The sequence below is a fragment of the Lolium rigidum genome, chromosome 7 (assembly GCF_022539505.1).
Source record: "Lolium rigidum isolate FL_2022 chromosome 7, APGP_CSIRO_Lrig_0.1, whole genome shotgun sequence".
NCBI lineage: Eukaryota > Viridiplantae > Streptophyta > Magnoliopsida > Poales > Poaceae > Lolium > Lolium rigidum.
Genome location: NC_061514.1, coordinates 321,340,584 through 321,357,528, shown reverse-complemented (window position 1 = coordinate 321,357,528; position 16,945 = coordinate 321,340,584).

The following is a 16,945-nucleotide window of genomic DNA, read 5'->3' as shown; positions in this document are numbered from 1 at the left end:
GCCGATCGCGTGGAGCGGCCTCTTCTGTATCCTTGCTGTGAGAGCAGCTGCCCTCATCTCCATCTTTGCCGCAGCGGTTTCCTGTGTCCTACCATGTTGATGCTGAACGAGGGACCCGGCCGGCAACCTTCAGTGGTAGGTGATTTCTACCATGTTAACGGCGGGGAAGGGTTGGGTGTCGACCTTCATGGCGTACTCGGTTGAAAATTAGCCGCCCCTTCTCTATCGCCGCTTGGATGTGCCGACGCCACACCCTGCAGCCGTTGGTGGCATGGGAAAGCGAGTTGTGGAATTTGCAATACGGCTTTCCATTTAGCTCTTTCGCCGTGGGGAACTTGAGACCTTCGAGAACCGTCAATCGTTTCTCCTTGAGCAGGAGGTCGAAGATTTGTTCGGCCTTGGTCACGCCAAAATCAAATCCCCGGGCGGCCCTCGGTGGCTTTACCCATTTGCAGGCCACGGGGTTCCTCCCCGAGTCCACTCAGCCACCGCTATCTCTTGGCCTCCCGCAGCACTTCATCCTCCTCCGTATCGACCATGACTACTGCACGCTTGAACTTGTCTTGGCACAGGTCGGGGTGGCGCTGTTCATATGCCGATAGTTTCGAACCATGTGCGCCGACCGAGGGATAATCTGCTTGGGAGGCCATGTCCTTGAGCCGTGTTGCAAGGCCTCGCTATCGCCAACTCGACCGCTTCCTTTTCAGCTTATACGAACCGAATAACATCGGTTCCTAAGATTCCCGAAGCGCTGGATGTATTCTCGTCACCGTTTCCCGCGCTTCGACGTAGTTGTGCTAGATCGGCAATGCCGGACTCGAAGCTTCCGAATGGTATTGCATATGGAACTGTTCTTCCAATTGCTTCCAAGACCTGGATGGAGTTCGCCGGTAGAGAGGTGTACCATCCAAAAGCCGATCCCGTGAGGGACCGTGAAAAGAGCCTCACGCGTAGCTGATCCGACACCGAAGCCGGTCCTAGTTGAGCCAAATATCGGCCGACGTGCTCGATGGAGCTGGAGCCATCCGATCCACCGAATTTGGAGAAGTCGGGGAGCCGATATTTTGGTGGCAGCGGGATCATCTCGTAATCGTCGTGGTACGGCTTGGAATAGCCGATCGCCCTTCTTTTCGGCATCATGCCGAACCGGTCTCTCGCATGGTACCGATCTGATCCGCTGTGCTGGCCATAGGAGTTGCACTCGAAGATTCGCCGGGTGGCGTACTTGGCCTCGCCACGTTTGCTTTTCCAGCTCCGAGCCAGCCGCAGGAGCTGGGCTCTGGAGTTTCGTCGGTGTGGCGTATTTAGTTAGCCACGTCCGCTCTGTCGCCGACGTTCCTCCTCGTCTTCGCCGGAGCCCCCGATGTTGTGGCCTGGTTTGTGAGTGCCCGAGTCACCACAATCCGGCACATACATGCACGCGTACCCATGAGGGATCTCCTTAGGCGCCTCCATCAAGAACCGGTAGTCACCGGGGTCGCCACCAATTCCGTAGACGAGGAATGCCGGTGTAGTCGGCACTTCAGCAGTGCCGCCAACGCAAATGGCAGCGGTGGACGGGATCGGAATGGCAACTCTCCTTGATGCGTCCCGAGAGCTGGTCCCGACGGCGAGTACCGGTGGCTCATGATCTCCCGGATCACGCGCGAGCGACACGCTCCAGGCGCGTTGACCAAGTTCTCGCAGTGGCGGTGTAGCGAGTGAGCCACCGGTAGTTGATCTCCTCGCCGCGCACCCTCGGTGCGTTCCTCCGACGGGGCAGAGAGGTCTACCCCATCGAGTGCACCTTCCGGTGAGAACCCCTTCCATCCGATGCCACCGGAACGGGTTCTCTCGAAAAGAGCCGATGAGGTCGGCTTCGAGGGTAGCCTTGATCTCGTTGTATTGCTTCTTGAGGTCGTCGAGCAGATCCTCGTAGGTGACCGGCGTGCCGTCCGCCATCTCGGATGTAGATGGCGATGTGGTTGATGTAGACGATCGTCCCACCGGGCGTGCCGGAATGTGTTGACTCGCCAAAACCCACCGGCGGGCAGCGGCCTTGTCAACACCGTAGAGCCGGGGAGCCTAGAGCTGCGGCTGGCTGAGACCCCTCCGAGCGACGGCCCGCAATGCTCTTCTCGGTCACACGCGGCGTTGCGAAGTGCAGGGCGTGCCACCCGACCTATACCCGGTCGGAAGGTGATGAGGTTGCCTCGCTTAGTTTCCCCGCAGGGCATACATGTAAACGCTAAATACGAGCCTCGATCGGCTCTCGAGTTATCCCGTGAATCGGCTCAAAGAGCCGATCCACCCATGATCCGTGCGGGGTGCACGAATACTTGGTGGTCCCGCTTGATCAAGATGAAGCTAATGAGATCTACGACGATTTAGGGTTTTCACCGCATAACCGGATCATCCTACTCCAGGTTGGGCCTTGCGGCCACGCACGGTGCTCGTAAGCCGATCCTAAACAAGGCCAAAAACCAACATGAAGTTGATCCTAGGAACATCCCGTTTAGGACTTGCGAACGCCACCCTACGTGCCACCGGATCCTCCCCCCATTGTAAGGCCAAACTATTGCAGATATTAAACTAATCCTTGTAGAACAAGGAGCAATCGTAACGGATCAGATCTACTAAATAATGATCAAGCGGGTGCCACCCCCACACCTGAGATAGGCGTGAGGACGGCTAGATATGCAAGGGTTGCACTACGTAAGCATGCTTAAACGAAGAACAATGCTAACCCTAACACATCTAATGATAACTACGTTGCTCGCCATCAAAAGCGCTTCAAGTACGAGCAACGCATGAACAACGTGGGGCTTGTGCTGCCTAGATCGCAAGATGCGATCTAGGCAGCATGTCGCTTACCCGATAGAAACCCTCGAGACGAAGGAGTTGGCGATGCGCCGAGATTGGTTTGTTTTTGGGGTTGAACGTGAGTTGTTGTTTATTCCATAAACCCTAGGTACATATTTATAGTCCAGGGGACTTTCTAATGTGGGCATGCACTAAACCGTGCACGACTAAGATTCTATCTCTAAACTAAAATAGATCTAATATGTTACGTATACACGGGCAATTAAGCCCAACAGGCCGATTCATATAATTCTCCACGTATATTTCCTTAAGCCCATCTTGACTGCGGCCCACCTCTGACTCGGTCAAATCTTGGTGATAACAGTTAGACGCGGAGACAAGATATCCTGAGGTCGAGAAACTGTGCCTCTGCCTGTTCTTTACCTGCACCAAGCTGCATCACATCCTTCTGACGGCAGAGATCTTCGTCATATGCAAGTCGGATGTCGTCAAGCACATGCTGTCGGCCCCTGTGTTGAAAGGCCGACCGGGTAAGTGGATGTTTGCGTTGTCGAATTCGATCTCCGGTACCAGCCTGCGAAAGCAGTCAAAGGGCAAGCGTTGGCCGATCTCATAGCTGAGCGAATCAGTACCAATATAGCAGCACTATCCGTACGTGCATGGGCTATGTTCTTCGATGGATCGGCCTGCGACGAGGGTTGTGGCATCGGTATCCTGCTCGTGTCGCCTCGGGGGGCAGAGTACTCTTTCTCCATCAGGTTATCTACCCCTTGCACTAACAATGTGGCAGAGTACGAGGCAAGTACGTAAGGGGATGGAATTGCTATTAGAAGCCAGGCGTAGCAGTGAGAGCTTTTTGGAGACTCTAAGTTGGTGATTAACCAGCTCACGGATGAATACAAGTGCGAAAGTGAATTGCTTTTCCCATATTGGATGGAATGCCGTGAGTTGATGACACAGCTTTCAGTACATCAACTTTAATTGGGTCCCAAGAGCCCAAAACACCGAGGCCAACAATCTCGCGCAAATGGCGTCAGGCTATATAGATACCCCTGACGGGTCGGAGGTCCAGGTACAATTCCTAGAGCAGGATGATTGGAGAACCGAAATCTTCAATTACTTAAAAGATTCGGCTCGGGGGGCACCCAAACGGATAAGATACAAAGCCATGAAGTATGTCCTCATAGGAGACGATATGTTCTACAGGACGTTGGAAGGGTTACTACTCAAGTGCCTGGGACCAACTGAGTCTAATCGGCTCTTACATGAGGTGCACGAAGGTGCCTGTGGAACTCATCAATCGGCTCACAAGATGAAGTGGCTAATCAGGCGCTCAGGGTTTTATTGGCCCACCATGCTTGAAGACTGCTTCAATTTCTACAAGGGGTGCCAAGCATGCCAGATGTTCGGGAAGATTCAGATGGTACCAGGCATCGCCGATGAACCCTATCATCAAACCTTGGCCGTTCCGAGGGTGGGGCATGGACATGATCGGCAAAATCCATCCGGCCTCGAGTAAAAAACATGAATGGATTTTGGCCATCACAGATTACTTCACCAAGTGGGTGGAAGCCGTCCCTATGAAGAAGGTAAAATCGAAGATGTGATCAAGTTTGTGAAAGAACACGTGATTCATAGGTTCGGGATTCCCCAAACTATCACGACCGATGGAGGTTCGGTCTTTGTTTCTAAATAATTCAGGAAATTCTGCGATGACATGGGGATTAAGCTGATCCGATCATCTCCGTACTATGCTCAGGCTAATGGGCAAGCTGAGGCGTCCAATCAGAGCGTAATCAAACTGATCAAGAGAAAGATTGGCGAGAACCCTAGGGATTGGCATGAGAAGTTATCAGAAGCATTGTGGGCCTACCGCATGTCATGCCATGGAGCTATAAAAACTTCGCCGTACCAGCTTGTCTATGGACAGGAAGCCGTATTACCTTGGGAAATTACGGCTGGATCAAGACGTGTCACGTTTCAGAATGATCTGACATCGGAAGAATACGCAGCTTTGATGAGTGACACTATTGAGGACGCAACATGAACCGAGGCTTTGGTCATTGGAGAAGATTAAGGAGAACAAAGCCGTGGTAGCGCGTGCCTACAATAAAAAGGTTAGACCAAAGGAGTTTCAAGTTGGCGATCTAGTATGGGAAGCTGTGTTGCCGTTAGGAACCGGGGACAAGGCATATGGCAAGTGGTCTCCTAATTGGCACGGACCGTACAAGGTCGCCCGTGCCTTGAAGGGTAATGCATACATGCTCGGAAGAGTTAGACGGGGCGTAAGTTCCCGAGAGCCGTCAATGGTCAACACCTCAAGAAGTATTTCCCAAGCATGTGGGATGATGGGCAGTAAGGTATGGAGGCCGATTTTAAATCGGCCAGTAAAAAAACAAAAAAATCACAGCCGATGAGCAGACATCGACTTCAGTATATAAAACATACGGAGAAAACGGTATGGAATTGCAGCCGATGCACAGACATCGACTTCAGAATATAAAAGCCGATGCATGGCCATCGACTCAAGAGGTGTAAGCAGACCACGAAGATCAGGTCAAGGATGGGTTGCCTCAGACCCACCAAACGAAGGGAGCCGATCTAGTCAACAAGGCGTTAGAGGCGGTCTGAAGAAGCTCGGGGGGCAGCTCGCCTTAAAGGTCCTTCGTTTTGAGAAGCCAATTTCGTTGGAGTCGGCTGGCTCTGTGTCACAACTCGTTTGAGAGGTGGAGAATTCTTGCGTAATAGAGCCACCAATTTGAAGAGGAAGCCATCATAATTGATAGGCTTTGGGCCGCTTTGTTGCTGCAAAGAAACAGAGTATCGCAAGGAAAGTTGTAGGCGATCAAGATTTTCAGCAATGATCCTGAAGTTCTCTGGAAGGCATCGATTCTGGAGCTTTGCCGATTAGAACTAACATTAAGCTCAGGGGATCTGAATTGATCTGTCTCGAATAGGAGACCGATGCGTTGCCATCGGCTCATTGATCATTGATCAGGCTAACGGTCGGCAAAGCCAGGATGGGAAAAATCGGCCAAATTGGCATACAAGGAATCGGCAAAGTCAAATTAAGGAGAATTCTTCATTGATAGCCAGATTTCTTACACAAAGAGCTGAGAGTATTCTCAAAAGGAAGTGCTAGGGGATACAGTGCCCTATACTACTACGGGTCCTATCCTAGGGATCCTATCTAAGGGCTGTCACCGCCCTCGTCGCCGCCATCATCGGCGCTGCTACGGCGAGCTCCTCGTCGCCGCCGATGAGGCCACCGGTGGCGTCTTCATCCTCCTCGTCGTCATCATCATCCGACCAAGCCCAGCCTCGAAGGCGCTTGGCCTGCGGGTACCCGGTGTCCGAAGAGTCTTCTTCTTCGGGTTCTTCTCCTTCTCCTTCCTCTTCGTCGGAGGAAGGGTCTATCTCCCATGAGAGGAGGTCGTCTCGCGCACGCCGCTTCCAGCCTCCCCGTCAACGAGGAACCGGAGGTCTTCCTCCCCAATGGTGCGGGGTTCGTCGGCTTCTGACTCGATAGAGAAATCCCATTCTCTCGCGTCCCACTCTGGCGCGGGAGCATCGTGGATGGCCATTTGATTGACCTCTGGCTCCGATTCGCTCGAGGAGGAGGATTGAGTGGAGGAAGAAGAAGACATGGCTGTAGAGGAGGAGGGTTTTCCGACGGGCGACTGGTTTGGAGCAAAGGGGGTGAGGAGGTGGACCGTTCGATGTGATTAAGTAACAAAAGATATAGTGGAGATTTAATGCTCGGACAGTTTCCAAAGATGTGGTGCCAGAGTTGTCGAATCGTGCAGAGAAGTTGTGAAGGCAAGGCGTCATGATGAAGAATACTGCAACAGTTCTGCTCTGCCACGACATGACCCTTCGAGAAAAAGCAGGATGGTTTTGCAATTATCATTATCAAAACCAGGGGGCATGTGTTATCACCCGATTTTGGCCAAATCAGGAGGTGGGCCGTAAGTGAAGATGGGCTTTGAAAGACTACACGTGGAGCATCTTTGAAGCGGCTTTGTGCTAGAAGTTTGGGCTAGTTAGCCCGTGTATCTTAATATAGTAGATTGTGTATTGATTTAGAAGTTAGAGTTTTACCCGTGCACGGTTTAGTGCACGCCCACATTAGAAAGTCCCCGGACTATAAATATGTACTTAGGGTTTATGGAATAAACAACAACCAACGTTCAACCACAAACAAATCTCGGCGCATCGCCAACTCCTTCGTCTCGAGGGTTTCTACCGGTAAGCATCATGCTGCCTAGATCGCATCTTGCGATCTAGGCAAAGACAAGCTCTGCCCACGTTGTTCAAGCGTTGCTCGTGCCGAAGCCTTTTTGATGGCGAGCAACGTAGTTATCTTAGACATGTTAGGGTTAGCATTGTTCTTCATGCTTCATGCTTTCGTAGTGCAACCCTTGCATGTCTAGCCGCCTTACGCCTATCTTAGGCGTAGGGGCGGCACCTCGCTTGATCATAGTTTAGTAGATCTGATCCGTTACGATTGCATCCTTGTTCTACAAGGATTAGTTTAATATCCGCAATAGTTAGGCCTTACAAGGGGTCGGAGGATCCAGCGGCGTGTAGGGTGGCGTTTGCTAGTCCTAGAACGGATGTTCCGGGGATCAACCTCGTGTTGGTTTTTAGGCCCTGTCTAGGATCGGCTTACGATCACCGTGCGCGAGCGCGAGGCCCAACCTGGAGTAGGATGATCCGATTATGCGGTGAAAACCCTAAATCATCGTAGATCTCATTAGCTTTACCTTGATCAAGCAGGACCACCATATATTCGGACACCCCGTCCGAATCATGGGTGGATCGGCTCTTTGAGCCGATTCACAGGATAACTCGAGAGCCGATCGAGGCTCGTATTTAACGTTTACGTGTGTGCCCTGCAGGAAACTAAGCGAGGCATCATCCACACCTTCCTGACCGGGTATAGGTCAGGTGGCACGCCCTTGTGATAAACATCGGTGCGTGCGACCAGGAGGCTTTGCGGGCCGTCGCTCAGAGGGACTGGGGCCAGCCGCAGCCCCAGTTGTTCCCGGCTCTACCGTGTTGCCCGTCTCTGCCCGCCAGGGGGTTTCTGACGTCAACAGGGTGCCAGCCGGATTTCTCGTGCAATATCAACATGGTAGGACCTGTACACCACTCTGGTAAGGACGGAGATGAGGGCAGCTGCTCTCATAGCAAAGACACAGAGGAAGCCGCTCCACGCGATCGGCTCCGCCAAGACCGGCAAGCGCTACGTCACGGAGGGAGAAGTGAAGAACATAAGATATCGGCGACCTCTCTCTGATCACCTCCTCAACAAGTATGTGAGTCAGTATGACCAACGCCGACGATCCAGCGATGGTAATGAAAGAGATCATCTGGCTAGAGAAGCCAGAAGACATCGTCGGCACAATCGCGAGGAGGAGGAGCACGAGCGCCGTGCCAAGGAAAAGTCAGGGGAGCGAGACGACGAGGACAGGCACTAGGACTGTCCCTTCTTCAGACACTGCTGGGATTCAGGAATGAGCCGATTGCCCACAATCGGCAATTGCCCGTAATGCAACCGAAGAAGAAGGAGACAGCCAACGTGTCCGTGTTCAAGCGCCTAGGGCCTCTCCCGCCACAAAGTAAACGCGCTGAGTCCCCTCGGTTGGAAGATCTCGAGGATTCAGAAGACGAGGGAGAAGAAGAAGACAGGTATCATCGGCCAAGGTGGTGCCCTGATGGACTCAGCCGTTCCCAAAAGCGCAGGGTTCAGCGATTGCGCGGCCTGGAGGAAGCCGAGAGGTTATACTTGCATACGCTAAGGAAGGCACGACCTGATCTGGCTGCGAAAGTTCAGCGAACCCTGGATGAAGAGGGTCGTCCACGGAGAATGGAGTGGCGCCCCAAGCAAAGGAAAGCCGATGATGAAACATCGGCTGGCACAAACATGGTGCTCGTCCTTCCAACGAAGCTTAGTGCTTCACGATTACACGATGCACTCGAGGTGGACGACAGCAAGCGCACCAACATGATAAAGTCAGAGATTGGGCTGGTTTTATCCACCGGCCTGACCGAGTAGCAAGAACAAACCAATGAGCAAGTATGGCGAGGCTGATCCTTGTGATCGGCCCCAAAAAGTTTATGGAGGAACATTACAAAACCTTCGTCGAACAAGCAACGTGGAGGCCGATTCCAGCAATCGGCCAAAATTATCCTCACCATCCATTCTGCCTGGGTTCAACATTTAATCCGACAGAGCCGATACCATCAAGTCCCTTGAAAGAATCGGCTCGGGAGGGGGCACCCGAGTGGATAAAACACGAGGATATTCAGTAGAAGCGTCCCCGCAAATGCCCGGCAGACCTAATATATCCTTTGATGATGGGTATTGAAGTATGGGGGCCGATACATAAATCGGCCGAAAAATTCGAATTTTTAAGCACAGCCGATGCAGCAGACATCGACTTAAGGATATAAAGCCGATGCATGGCCATCGACTCAAGAGGTATAACTGTTATAATCAGAGGGTCAATGGAGCACGAAGAGAGACTCTAATGGAAGAACTCCTCAATGGAGTGGTTTAAGGGCTCAGATCCTCTCTTCAAGAACAATGCCAAGAACAGCATGGATGTGCAGATCAGGCTAAGGCTCGGGGGGCAGCTCACCCTGAAGGTTCTCTGCTCTGGAGAGCCGATTTTGCTGGGAATCGGCTGGCTCTGCATGATAGTTCTCTCAGACATGGTCTAGCCCAGGTCCATTTGTCTGAATGGCATGCCCTCGTCTCTATTTCGCCTTGACTGAGACTCGGGGGGCAGCTGGCCTGGTGGATGCTCTGTTTTTGAAAGCCGATTGGGTGGCCATCGGCTAGTCCTGCGCCGCGATTTTCGTCAAGGATGGTGATCTGGCGGAACTCAGATTCATTGTTCGAAGGAATGAAGGATAGTTCATGAAGACTTGATGCGCTGACATTAGTTTTTGAGTTTTGACCAAGATTGCAGTCACCCCGTGGTCGAAGAAAGGAAGGGCGGATTATGAGAGACCGATGCGTTGCCATCGGCTCATTGAGAATCGGTTTAAAAGAAATCGGCAAAGTCAAATTGGGGAAACTTCTTCATTCATAAACAGGATTTCTTACAAAGAAAGAGCCGATCGCTCAAAGAAGGAAGAACAAAAGAAGGGTCTATTGACCAATCTACTACTCGCTAGGCCTACACTAGTAGATCCTAATCTACGGGCCATCGCTGCCCTCGTCGTCATCCTCGGAACTCTCATCGGCACCGCTGCCGATGGGCTCCTCGTTGCTACTCCCGTAGCCCTCTACGGGAGCTTCATCCCCGTCTTCATCGTCGCTCGCCGTCGTCGTCCCACCACATGCGGAGGCGTTTCGCCGGCGGGTAGCCCTCGAGGGAGTCGTCGTCGTCGTCGTCTTCCTCTTCCTCTTCTTCAGAGGTGGGGCAGCCGTCCCAGGGGAACCGGTCGTCCTCGCTTTCCGACTCCAGTTCCCCATCGGCGAGGAACTGAAGGTCTTCATCCCCGCTGGTCAAGGACTTGTCGTCCTTGGACCAGATGGAGGAGGCGTGGCTTTCCTCGTCCCATTCTTCTGGGGCACGGATGTCCGGCGGCGTCTCGCGGGAGGAGGAGGACCCGTAGGAAAGCTCGGAGGAAGAGGAGGAGGAAGAAGACATGGTGGCACAGGAGGGTTTTTTGGGTGCTAATGCGAGGAGGACGAAGGAGGAGCGAGCTGTTTTGGATGGTTAAATAAAAGGGATATGAGGGAGATTCAATGCCACAGCAGTTTCCGAGGAGATGATGCCCAACAGGAAAATTTTGCGGCCACGTGGAGAAGTGGAAGGGGCAAGGCATCATGATGAGATTTCTGCGGCGGCTTCTGCTCTGCCACGACATGACCCGACGAAAGAAAAGCGTAATGATTTTGGAAATGTCATTTCCAAAACCAGGGGGGCATGTGTTATCACCAGAATTTGACCGAGTCAGAGGTGGGCCGCGATCAAGATGGACTTGAAGAATATGTATATAGAAGAAATACGTGAATCGGCCTTACATGCAAAGTTTGGGCTAGTTGGCCCGTGTATCTGTAACATATTAGGATACGTGTCGGTTAGATAGAGTTTGACCCGTGCACGGTTAGGTGCACGCCTAAATTAGAAAGTCCCCTGGACTATAAATATGTATCTAGGGTTTATGGAATAAACAACAACCAACGTTCAACACAAACAAATCTCGGCGCATCGCCAACTCCTTCGTCTCGAGGGTTTCTCCGGTAAGCACCATGCTGCCTAGATCGCATCTTGCGATCTAGGCAGCACAAGCCTATCTCGTTGTTCATGCGTTGCTCGTGCCGAAGCCTTTTTGATGGCGAGCAACGTAGTTATCTTAGATGTGTTAGGGTTAGCATTGTTCTTCGTATCATATGCTGTCGTAGTGCGACCCTTATGCATCTAGCCGCCCTTACACCTATCTTAGGTGTAGGGGCGGCACCCCGCTTGATCATAGTTTAATAGATCCGATCCGTTACGGTTGCTCCTTGCTCTGCAAGGATTAGTTTAATATCTGCAATAGTTAGGCCCTACAAAGGGTTGGAGGATCTAGCGGCGTGTAGGGTGGAGTTTGCTAGCCCTAGACAGGATGTTCTGGGGATCAACCTCGTGTTGGTTTTTAGGCCTTGTCTAGGATCGGCTTACGGTCACCGTGCGCGAGCGCGAGGCCCAATCGTGAGTAGGATAATCCGATTATGCGGTGAAAACCCTAAATCGTCGTAGATCGCATTAACTTTATCTTGATCAAGCAGGACCACCATGTATTCGGACACCTTGTACGAATCATGGGTGGATCGGCTCTTTGAGCCGATTCACAGGATAACCTGAGAGCCGATCGAGGCTCGTATTTAACGTTTACGTGTATGCCATGCAGGAAACTAAGCGAGGCATCATCCACACCTTCCTGACCCGGTATAGGTCAGGTGGCACGCCCTTGCGATAGCATCGGACGTGTGACCAGGAGGCTTTGCGGGCCGTCGCTCTGAGGGACTGGGGCCAGCCGCAGCCCTAGTTGTTCCCGGCTCTACTGTGTTGCCATTCGCTGCCCGCCGGTGGGTTTCTGACCGCAACAGCGGGTTATTCAAGTGTGCAGGTATTTATATGGATGAAGTTAGGAAGAAACTATTCTCTATATCGCTGTCTGATAAAGCGGCGCATTGGTATAAATTGCTGAAGAATGGGAATTCTCTTGATTGGAAGGATATTGTGCCTCTATTTTATTCTAAATTCTATTCTCCAAGTGAAATTCACAAAGACCGAAACCGTATATATAATTTCTGGCCTCATGAGGGAGAGAGTATTGCCCAATCATGGGGGAGATTGAAGTCTTTAATGCTCAAATGCCCCATTCATGAGCTTCCTGGTAATATCATCATTGATAATTTCTACGCAAGACTTTCTTTTCAAGATAAAACCTTGCTGGATACTACTTGTTCTGGATCATTCACACGCAACAAAGAAGAGTTTAAATGGGACCTTCTTGATCGGATTCAGGGGAATACTGAAGGTTGGGAGAACGACAAAGGTAGAGAGTCAGGTATAAATTATGATTATGAATGCATTGAAACTTTTATGGATGCTGATAAATTTCGAAATATGAGTGCTACTTATGGTCTTGACTCTCAAGTTGTTGCAAATTTTTATAAAGTTTTGCCTCTCATTTTGAATTGCCTAGGAAGAATTTTAATAAGTATCATGAACCCTACAAAGATAAAACTGATTCACCTATAGGTAAATGTATTGAAGTTAAAACTGTTGATCACATTCTTCCTGAAGCTTATATTGAAAAAAATCCTTTTCCTGCTAAAATGAAGGAGTATTCTGTTATAACTAGTGTGGTTAACAAAAGTGCAAAGAAACCTATAGAACCTGAGGAACAAATAAATGTTGAACCTGCTGTTGCAATAGTTAAAGACCATGTGACTGAAAATGTAGAAGATGGTCACATCATTTTCGGTGAAGATGCTTCTAATATTGTTTCACATCCTAGTAAGTCTAGGAAAGTCAGTGTTTCTATGCTCTCTGTTAGAATTGGTGTTCATTGTTATTATGGTTTATGCGATATTGGTGCAAGTACTAGTGCCATTCCTTATGAGCTTTATAGGGAAATCATGCATGAAATTGGTTCTTGTTAACTTGAAGATATTGATGTGGCTATTCGGCTAGTTAATAGAGAAACTATCTCTCCTATTGGTATTGTTCGACATGTGGAAGTTCTACGTGGTAAGATTAAATATCCTGCTGACTTTTTGGTACTTGGTTCTGCTGCTAGTAAGACTTGTCCTATCATTTTTGGTAGATCTTTTCTAAATACTTGTGGAGCTATTATAGATTGCAAGAAAGAGAAAATTGTGACTAAATTTGCTGGTTAATCTTATGAGTTTAATTTCTCTAAATTTGCCAAAGTTCCTTATGAAGCTGAATTGCCTAATGATGATTTTAGAGTTGAACAGCTTGCATCTATTGCTCTTGCTCCTAATAATCCTTTGCAGCAACATTTGGAGGATCATGAGAGGGAAGTCTTTAGGGAAGAAAGGAATGAGCTTGATGAAATTTTCCTTCGTCAACCTATTCTTAAACATGACTTACCGGTTGAAGATCTAGGTACAACACCACCGCCAAAGGAAGATCCTGTTTTTGATTTGAAACCGTTGCCTGATAATCTTAAGTATGCTTATATTGATGATAAGAAAACATATCCTGTTATTATTAGTGCTAAGCTTTCAGATTTTGAGAAGAAAGATTATTGGAAATATTGAAGAAACACCGAGGAGCTATTGGCTACACTCTTGATGACTTGAAGGGGATTTCTCCCTTTATTTGCCAACATGCCATCAACATGGAAGATGATGCAAAGCCTGTTGTTGAACATCAGCGTCGTTTAATTCCTAAGATGAAGGATGTGGTAAGGAATGAGGTATTAAAACTTCTTGAAGCTGGTATTATATATCCTATTGCTGATAGTAGATGGGTTAGTCCTGTGCATTGTGTTCCTAAGAAAGGAGGAATAACTGTTGTACCTAACGATAATGATGAGCTCATCCCTCAAAGAGTAGTTGTAGGGTATAGAATGTGCACTGATTTTCAAAAAGTTAATAAAGTTACTAAGAAAGATCATTACCCTTTACCTTTTATTGATCAAATGCTAGAAAGTTTATCTAAAAATACTCATTTCTGTTTTCTTGATGGTTATTCTGGGTTTTCACAAATTGCTGTTAGAGCTAAAGATCAAGAGAAAACCACCTTCACTTGTCCCTATGGAACTTATGCTTATAGGCGTATGCCTTTTGGTTTATGTAATGCTCCTGCTACTTTTCAAAGATGCATGTCTCTATTTTTCATGGCTTTTGTGAAAAGATCGTAGAGGTATTCATGGATGATTTTTCTGTCTATGGGAATTCTTTTGATAATTGTTTGCGAAACCTTGATAAAGTTATGCAGAGATGTGAAGAAACTAACCTTGTTCTTAATTGGGAGAAATGTCACTTTATGGTTAAGGAAGGAATTGTATTGGGACATAAAATTTCTGAGAGAGGTATTGAAGTTGATAGAGCTAAAGTTGAAGCAATTGAGAAGATGCCTTATCCTAAGGACGTTAAAGGTATTCGTAGTATTCTTGGTCATGTTGGTTTTTATAGGAGATTTATTAAAGATTTCTCTAAAATTTCAAAGCCTCTTACTAATCTTCTTCAAAAAGATGTACCTTTTGTTTCTGATGATGATTGTAAGGAAGCTTTTGAAACTCTAAAGAAAGCCTTAACAACTGCTCCTATGGTTGAACCTCCTGATTGGAGTTTACCTTTTGAAATTATGTGTGATGCTAGTGATTTTGCTGTAGGTGCTGTTCTTGGACAGCGAGTAGATAAAAAATTGAATGTTATTCATTATGCTAGTAAAACTCTTGATGCTGCTCAAAGAAATTATGCTACAACTGAAAAAGAATTGTTAGCTGTAGTTTTTGCTTGTGACAAGTTTAGACCTTATATTGTTGATTCAAAAGTCACAATTCATACTGATCATGCTGCAATTAGGTACCTTATGGAAAAGAAAGATGCTAAGCCAAGGCTTATTAGATGGGTGCTTCTTTTGCAAGAATTTGAATTACATATTGTAGATAGGAAAGGTGCTGATAATCCTATTGCTGATAATTTGTCTAGATTGGAAAATATTGTTTATGATCCTGTTCCTGTTAATGATAGTTTTCCAAATGAACAATTGGCTGTAATTAAGGTGAGCTCGCGAGATAGTCCTTGGTATGCTGATTGTGCTAACTTTATTGTTTCCAAGTACTTGCCTCCAACCTTTTCAGTTCAGCAAAGGAGGAAATTCTTTTATGACTTGAGGCATTATTTTTGGGATGACCCACACTTATATAAAGAAGGAGTGGATGGTATTATGCGAAGATGTGTCCCCGAATATGAACAACAAGAGATATTGAGTAAGTGTCATGGTAGTGTTTATGGAGGACATCACGCGGAGATAGAACCGCACAAAAGGTTCTACGATCAGGTTTTTATTGGCCAACTCTCTTTAAAGATGCAAGAAAGTTTATTTTATCTTGTGATGAATGTCAAAGAGTTGGTAATATCTCTAGACGCAATGAAATGCCTATGAATTATACTCTTTTTATTGAACCATTTGATTGTTGGGGATTTGACTCCATGGGTCCTTTCCCTTCTTCAAAAGGTAACACTCATATACTTGTCGCTATTGATTATGTTACTAAATGGGTGGAAGCCATACCCACAAAAGTGCTGATGGTGAGACCTCTTTAAAAATGCTTTTAGATGTTATTTTTCCTAGGTTTGGAGTACTGCTGGCGTGCAGTTGACGTGGGAGTTAGAAATCTTTGTGGTGTAACTTTTCTTCAGTTCCCCGGCAACGGCTCCAGAAAATGTGCTTGATACGCGTGAAGCACACGTCCGTTGGGAACCCCAAGAGGAAGGTGTGATGCGTACAGCAGCAAGTTTTCCCTCGGTAAGAAACCAAGGTTATCGAACCAGTAGGAGTCAAGGAACACGTGAAGGTTGTTGGTGGCGGAGTGTAGTGCGGCGCAACACCGGGATTCCGGCGCCAACGTGGAACCCGCACAACACAATCAAAGTACTTTGCCCCAACGTAACGGTGAAGTTGTCAATCTCACCGGCTTGTCAGTAAACAAAGGATTAAATGTATAGTGTGGAAGATGATGTTTGTTTGCGAAGAACAGTAAAGAACAATGTTTGCAGTAGATTGTATTCAGATGTAAAGAATGGACCGGGGTCCACAGTTCACTAGTGGTGTCTCTCCGATAAGAAATAGCATGTTGGGTGAACAAATTACAGTTGGGCAATTGACAAATAGAGAGGGCATAACAATGAACATACATATCATGATGACTACTATGAGATTTAATCGAGGCATTACGACAAAGTACATAGACCGCTATCCAGCATGCATCTATGCCTAAAAAGTCCACCTTCGGGTTAGCATCCGCACCCCTTCCAGTATTAAGTTGCAAACAACATGACAATTGCATTAAGTATGGTGCATAATGTAATCAACACAAATATCCTTAGACAAAGCATTGATGTTTTATCCCTAGTGGCAACAAGCACATCCACAACCTTAGAACTTTCGTCACTCGTCCTGCATTCAATGGAGGCATGAACCCACTATCGAGCATAAATACTCCCTCTTGGAGTTACAAGTATCAACTTAGCCAGAGCCTCTACTAGCAACGGAGAGCATGCAAGAACATAAACAACACATATATGATAGATTGATAATCAACTTGACATAGTATCCATATTCATCGGATCCCAACAAACACAACATGTAGCATTACAAATAGATGATCTTGATCATGATAGGCAGCTCACAAGATCTAACATGATAGCACAATGAGGAGAAGACAACCATCTAGCTACTGCTATGGACCCATAGTCCAGGGGTGAACTACTCACACATCAATCCGGAGGCGATCATGGTGATGAAGAGTCCTCCGGGAGATGATTCCCCTCTCCGGCAGGGTGACGGAGGCGATCTCCTGAATCCCCCGAGATGGGATTGGCGGCGACGGTGTCTCTGGAAGGTTTTCCGTATCGTGGCTCTCGGTACAGGGG